General features: G+C 31.6%; 1 non-coding gene across 1 annotated transcript; it reads left to right on the plus strand.

Moving 5' to 3' along the window:
- Window positions 1–1897: 1897 nt before the first annotated feature.
- TRNAF-GAA (transfer RNA phenylalanine (anticodon GAA)) lies at window positions 1898–1970 on the plus strand. The gene has a single exon. It is a non-coding gene; the product is annotated as a tRNA-Phe (tRNA).
- Window positions 1971–8413: the final 6443 nt, after the last annotated feature.

Below are 8413 nucleotides of genomic sequence, written 5' to 3' on the forward strand. Positions count from 1 at the left end.
AGACTTCTTTAAATGAAGAAATAATTATCATAATACTCGAGAAAATGTTGCAATTAAATGATTATAATAAATGGCTATGCTGAGAGAAAGTTGTGGCTTGAGTTAGTAGGAGCTGGACGAATTAATTTTCATGCAAAGGAAGTCTTATGCATGAGGAAGACAACTCAAGTAGGTGTATGGCATGAGAGTAGGTGAATGTCAAGGGAGTAGGTGGTGGCAAAACATGGTGCAAACACCCCAAAGGAGGTGTCACACGCAAGAGGCTTGGTAAAGATGATAAGGGTCGTTTCCTTTGGCCTATAAATACCACCACAAGATGTCTCTTCCATTCATAAGCTAAATCCTCTTCAAAGAACGTAAGGAAGAGTGTTAGAAGATGGATTTGAAAGAGACCATGCATTGGGAGTGAGATCATGCGTCGATCATGAAGTTTCAAGGAGGAGATATCGTCGGACAGTCGTCTAGAAGTAGCATCAAATTGGGACGAGGATATCTCCCAGAATACTCGTGCGTTTGGAGTGATTTAAAACCCAACAATGAGTCCTCAACAATTTTGCTTATATGATTGAATCCATTGATGTGTCACTTGGTCGATTAGGACATGCTAATACTGCATCGATTAAAAGGGTTAAAAATTTGCATCTTATTAATGTTTCTGATTCACATGAAATAAATAGATGCCCAATATGTGTAGAAGCAAAATTTGCTAAAAAGCCTTTTAAATCAATAACGACACGTAGTACAAAATTACTTGAGTTAATTCACATAGATCTAGTTGATTCTAGAAACACCATGAGATAGAGTTGGTAAAAACTATTATATATCCTTTGTTGATGATTATTCTAGATATACAAAAAAATATTTTCTAAAATCAAAGGATGAAGCTAGTAGTATGTTTGTGAAATTTAAGGTTGAAGTAGAAATCAATTAGATAGGAAAATAAAAAGAATTAGATATGATAGAGGAGGTGAACATAATGACACTTTCCTTAAGGAATTCTATGAATTAAACTATATCATTCGTGAAGTAACTGCTCCCTATCCACTTCAAACAAAGTGGCATAGCAGAACGTAAGAATAGAACTTTAAAAGAAATGATGAATTTTATGTTATTGAGCTCTGGATTATCTGATAACATGTGGGAGAGAAGTTATGCTTTTTGCTTGTTTTATTCTTAACAAGGTTCCTCACAAAAATCTGGATAAGACCCACTCCGAGCCGTCGAAGGGCTCCCACCTAACCTAGATTACTTGAGAGTGTGGGGGGTGCTTAGCCAAGGTAGCATATCTAGAATTCAAGAAATGCATGGTTCGTTCTAAAACTTTTGACTGCATTTTTATCGATTATGCTAATAATAGTGCTACGTATAGGTTTATGTGTTGAGGTAATAATTCATTGTGTGAATATAGAGTTGTGTTTTTTTAGCATGTTTTTGTCATGACTAAAACTATTAATCAATTAGTAGATAATTCACTTCATAATCAAATTGCTAGTACTTCAAGCATCGATCAAATGTCTGAATACCCTTGTCATACATCTGATAGCACGCATGAATTAGAGCATAGAAGAAATAAAAGACAAAGGGTTAGTAAGAATTTTGGACTTGATTTTGTAACTACCTTCCTAGTTGAAAATTCAAATAAAATAGACAATATAAAAAAACTTATAAAAAAATATATATATATATATTATTTTGTGAACTTATTATGTTTTCATTTCTTAAAAAAGAAAGATAAAACAAAAATAGTTATCATAAATATCCATCCTTTAATTCTTAAAAAACAAAAAACGTAAAACATATCAAATAGAAATTACTAAGCGGATATGTTTTCAAAAATGGTATAAGATGTAGAATGAATTAAGTTAATTAAGGGTTAAGAACAAATGGACAACAAGTGGCGGGGATAGCTCAGTTGGGAGAGCGTCAGACTGAAGATCTGAAGGTCGCGTGTTCGATCCACGCTCACCGCATTTTTATTTTTGTTTTTAACCAACAGATTTTATTCATACGACGTCGTAGGGGTAGCCATGGCCCATAAAACTCGAGGACGAATTACGGTTCTGGGCCAGGATAATGGTCGCTTCCAGCCCATGAGCCCCATTTCAATTTCATTATAATTTACACAACATTAAAAACTGTTTTTATAATTAGATCCAATTTTAATTTTATCAGTAAAATTTACATGGAAATTAATTTTTAAAATTAAAGTAGTCAAAAGTATTATGTTATATATTTAATTTTTATAGTATTTATGAAGAATTTTATTAGAAAAAAATTGTAATAAGTTTTTCTTTTTAATTTATGTTTTTTTCTTTCTAAGAATGGATAAATTATTGTTTTAATTTTCTTTACAACATGTGGGATGGGCGAATCGAACCTTTGACTTCATGGTCGATAGTACAAAACTCATGTTTGTTGAGTTATATTTGGTTAACGGATAAATTATTGTTTATTGTTTAAAAATATATTACTAATAACTATATATATATACATACAAAGGCTTTTTTTTTTTTTTTATGAATGTCATTTAATTAAGAAATTTTCACATGGAAAAGACCATATATTTCATAAATATTCTTATTTTTTTGAATTTTTTTATTAAAGGTTTTTAGTCATTTATTTGGACCATTATAACCTTTCTCTCACTTATATTAATATTTTCAAAATTATTATTATTTTCTTATCGATCATTTTGACTTTTATATCATGTAAATATATCTATTTTGATTTTAATATATTATTTTCTTAGACCCCGTTTGGTAACCGGTTTTTTTGTTTTTGTTTTTAAAATCACTACAATAATTTGGACCTTTCCCTACACTGAAAACAATAAAAATTTAATCACTACAATAATTTGGACATTAAATTATGGTTTTTTCTGACCCCTTGTATCGTTAAGATTGTGTATATAATCATCGGAATTAGTTCTTTTTTCTTTATTTAAATCTTTTTTTTTCAAATGTCATACTTGTTTGAATTTAATATCATTCAAACTAATATAAAAAAATTTCCAAAATCAAGTAAATATCTATATAGTAAATAATATATAGAAAACATGTTTGAATTTCAAGTCTTAAACATACTATTTGTCTCAAATTAAAACAATACATCCACAATTCCTTAATCAAAAATAATATTACATGACAGCGTCGGGTCCTATCGGGAGATGCATTTAAAACCTTAATCCACAGTTCCTAAATCGAAAATAACATTAACATCTACAACCTAAATACGTTGTCAGGAGGTGCATCTGCAACATAAACCTTGAGGTACCTACAAAATACAAATTTAAATAAGTTTATGCTCAATACCATATACCAATCTCAAAATGAATATAGAATTTAAAACTCAACTAAGAATATTAATGAATTAAAACAAACCAACTCAAACTTGCATATTTCAATCTCAAACTCAATATAGAACTTAAAACCAATATAAGAACATTAACAAATAAAACCCACTTTAACTTCAAACCTAATATAAAACTTAAAACCCAACGCACTCATAACTATACATTTCAATCTCAAACTTAATGTAGGACTTAAAACCCAACTTAAACCCAATCAACTCATAAGAATTGAAACAAACCAAGACGTATCTACATTTACTTAAAGAAACCAACTTACACCCCCTCCCAACTTAGTTTTTCATAAATGAAGTTTATTGAATCCACCCCCCAAAATTATTCTCAATCCCAATATGCAAAATAACATAATTAAGAATTGAAACAAACGAACACATATCTGCATTTTCTTAAACAAACCAACTTAAAATTAAACAAAATTGATGGAACGAACATATGCATAGCGAAAGAAAAATGGATCTAAAGTACTCTAATTAGATTAATTATAAAGATAAGCATGCATGAAATTAAACAAGTAAAACGGGAAAAGAATACAACCTTTGCAGTCTTTGAATCTTCTCCAAATTAACTCCAATCTCCTCACGAATGGTTCGTAGACCACCACGAGAGTGTTTCCAACTATTCTCCGACCTTAGAATGGGATGGTGGAATCTGGTGAGTGACTAATTTGGAGAGAAAAAAGTTAAAGCTTTGAAAGAAAAAGGGATGAGATTATCACATAATCTCATCTAAGCCCACTATGGCCAAGAAGTCTTCAAAAGCATTAAACTCTCATTTTAAAGACTAACATGCAAAATGCAACTTTAAGCTTGATGAGAATTTGACACTCAAAATTCCACTAACTCAAAATGTGGGATTTAGTGGGATAAGTGTCTTCAAATGAAGACAATACTTAGCCATGCAAAAGTTGACATTTTCCATTCACAAATGTTGGATCTTTCCACTAACTTGGTCAAAGTTTGACACCCAAATTCCAAAGTCAACAAATTTGATTTTTTGACTTTCAAAAATCAAAAGTCAACAATTTGACTTTCATTGTATTTTTGTCGTAGTCAACAAATTGACTTATAATGCAATTTTGACCAAATCCATTTAATTTGAAAACTAATTCTAATAATCAATTTTAAAAATTAAATTAATAATAAATAATTAATTAAACAATTTAATTAATTTAATTTAATACTAAATCTAACACTTATCCCAATTTATATGAATCACTATTCATAATCTTGATATTTAAATCTTATTTAAATATCTCATATTTTCTTTCTATTTATGTTTAATTCACAAACAAACATTGATTAAATATATCATATATATTTAATGCTTTGCTCCAAAAATCGAATTTGAACACTTCAAATTCGTTCGTCACACTATTCTATGGTTTAGTCTGATATGAGCTAGTAGGGGGACCTACAGATCATGGGCTCCAACAATCCGCGATTAACCGGCTAAACTCTTTAACCTAATTAACCACCATTTGCTAACTACCGGGTCACTCCACTAAAGCCCAATAGTTGCATTTCCCTCACTGTAGATATATTATGTTCATTCGATATAACCATGATTAGTAAGTCAACCCTTCACAGGTTGTTTGTAATAACGGCTGGGTCAAAAGCTGTTTTATCCTCGAGATTACATCTTGCCCCTTAAGTCCCACTGATTCGCTAATGAACAATTGGTTTGTGATTCAATCATTAAACCGAGTCCCTCTCGGGCCAATGAGAGGGTGGGGCCCCTTGTTCAAGACCCAGAGTCAACACTTAAGGGAACAACCTCTCTACTATCTTTAAAAGCGGGTAGGAGTGAATTCTGTCTTACACTCTATGTCCCCAACTATCTACCCGGTCTTACTCCTGAAATTGGAGGCTAATTGAGCCAACTTTGTTAAGCCAACCCTCACCCATACAAATCTAAGGGTAATCCTGAATAAACAGAAGTTCATAGTTAGCTCAGGATTAAGGTCAAGTTGCCTAGGTCATCGCTTTGAAATAGTCAACAGTAAACAATGTTATAAAGTAAGAGTGACTTAATTCTTGGTCCAATCTTATTAAAACTCTTTGCATAGGACGCCCCCATTCCTCATGTGAATACATGAACGAATCAGGATCACTTTGTTTGTAGCACTTTACAACAAATTGTAATAACTACAGAGTGGACCACATCCGATAGTGTTACCAGAATAAGATACCTAACCTTATTCGTATACTATAGATCATTTAGGCTATTTATTGAACTTGATCCATTCTTATGTCTCCACATAAAGTTCAAGTATTCATATAATAGCCATGGATCTTTAATTTATTTGATTTAGACTTTACAAGTGCAATTCACATATTTAATAATAGTTTTATTGAATAAACGTCAATAACATCTTTATTGATAATAGAATACGTTTAACATTACAAACTGCGAGTTTTAGGATCTACAACTCAATAAACTCCCATTTGGACTAAAACTCCAGTAGATGATATACAAGGTTGAATAATGAAAGAATAAATATAATAAACTAGTTTTTCTTAAATGAAGTTTATTGAATCCCCACCCCCTAAAATTATTCTCAATCCTAATATACAAACAAACATAATTCAGAATTGAAACAAACCAACACATATCTACATTTACTTAAACTTATATCTATGTTTACTTGAAGAAACCAACTTAAACTTAAACATACTTGTACTTAAGACCCAACTTATACCCAACCAACTCATAACAATTGAAACAAACCAACACATATCTACATTTACTTAAACTTATATCTACAACACATACCTCCACTTAGTTTTACTTAAATAAAGTTTATTGAATCCCCCCTTCCCCAAAATTATACTCAATCCCAATATAAAAACTAACATAATTTAGCACAAACTGAAATTCAAACTCAACTTCATAATCCTCCCCCCTCCCCTCCCTATATTTAGCACAAACTGAAAATCAAACTCAACTTTAGAACACTAACTATACTTTACATAACTATACGTTCATGTTGTTATCATAACTGCATGATAACAACATAGACAAATTTCTAATTAGTTTACTATGAAAGTCAAAGAGTCCATACCTAGTTCGATTTATCTCTCATGAGCTATAAGAGCATAGCTTTCATATAATCCATCTCAGATTGTCTTTTTACTTTCAGTTCGTCCAATCTAGCAAGTTTAGCCTTTAACTCTTCTATCTCTTGTTTTTGCTCCTCTATAACTCTTGATGAGGATGCACTGGACGATGATTTACTTCTTCTTCTTCTTCTTTTTTTTTTTTTTTTTTTTCATTTTTTAACCCTTTGGTGTCCTACCAAGGCCCATTTCTGTGTCCAACACCTACTCGCATATTTCTTCTAACGATATTGGTTTAGACTCTTCTTGGGTGGAGGCTTCTCTTAGCTCGATCATTTGACTCTACATCAATAATTAGAACTAATTATTGTATGAAAATTGTATATAAATAAAGTTACAATGCGAAATAAAAACTTATATGTGCTTCATTAGCGGCTTGATTAACAAACGTCTGGTCACTCTTATAGTGTGTTTCCTTGAATAAGTCCACTAGGTCCATTATTTGACAATCGGGTCCTTTCTGTAAAAAAATTCACATAGAAGATATTAATAATACTTTCTTAGAAATCAAATATAGAAATACTTCTAATATTGCCATGGATTTTCATATGCATATGAAAGTCTTAGAACCAGCTGTATGAGGGTACTTTTGGGCTGACCGATTCCTTTGATTAGTCTCTGCCACTTTCTAAGAAAATGAGAAATTAAGAGAAAATAAGTAATTGAAATGTAAGTAAACATTAAAAAAAAAAAAAAAAAAAACACAAATTTTTTTTACTTTCCAGTCGATGGATTATAACTTGCTGCATAAAGTGTCAAGCTTCTATGTCGTCTTTAAGTCAATCATGTAGGTGTGCTCGTGCCTCTTTAGAACTTGCATATTTTTCTTTTTTATAGTGTTTTTGTAGTTCCCCCCTATACTCTTTGAATGTCATCTGTTCATCGATGAAATTATTGACCAGTTGGCTGGACAAGTCTAACACAAAATGGTTCTGAATTAAGAAAGAAAAGAAAAACTAATTAGTATCTTTGCAGATGCAGACACATATATAAATATCAAATAACCATCTTACCAATAAGCCACTTTTAACTAGCTCTCTAGTTTCTATTGGTACCTCTCTCCATGATCCATAACGAACAGAAAAAGATTCCCGAGCGTTGATACCAATGGCATTGCTAAACCTTGTTGCATTGTTGCAAATTGGTTTCTCCCATACGGGGTCGATCTCGATAGGAATTCTCCGAAATTGTTGCACATATCTATCCAAATAAACGTTTCGAGAGTATCCGCGTCTAGCCCTATTAGTCGCACAACCAGACTCTGAAGAAATTATACATCGTTAGTTTAATTAAACATTAGTTTATATACAAATTATTGATTATGGATCTAAAATAAAATGTGGATATAAAATAACTTGAATTATCTTCCACAGAGGATGATCCGCCAACATACTCGGAAGCGAAATACTCCAAGACTGCCTCCTCATTAGTGTGGCCTACCATTGTTCCTGCGCAAACAACAATATATATGTTATACAACAATATGTAAGTTATGAAATGAAAAAGAAGATACATATTTACATGGTTATTCCATATCATTAAGATGTTCATCGAAACTCAAACTCCTATTAGAAGATGATTGTACATCCTCTTCCTCGTCATTTATGAAGTCATCATCAACTCGCTGAATTATCTGTTCTTCTAAGACTATAGGATCAACATCAACTCTACATAAACTGATATCGTTCATTGATTTATCGATTGCACAAGTAATACTATTCACAACTTCATAACTCAGGTAGCGAAAGGTGAGGAGTTCCAGGGTGCTATTAAGGTCAAGGTCTGTCACAAGCCACAGTCACACTTTTAGGGTTTTGAGAGTTGTTGATTTAAACTTTGTAGTTAAGTCTTGGAGTTGTATAAACATTATATTGTTGAAATAAAATGGGCCTACTTAATCAGTTGTTGTTATCTCCTTGACTTAAAATTT

Source organism: Benincasa hispida, chromosome 11, assembly GCF_027475165.1.
Source record: "Benincasa hispida cultivar pf3 chromosome 11, pf3_genome.v1.1, whole genome shotgun sequence".
Taxonomy (NCBI): Eukaryota; Viridiplantae; Streptophyta; class Magnoliopsida; order Cucurbitales; family Cucurbitaceae; genus Benincasa; species Benincasa hispida.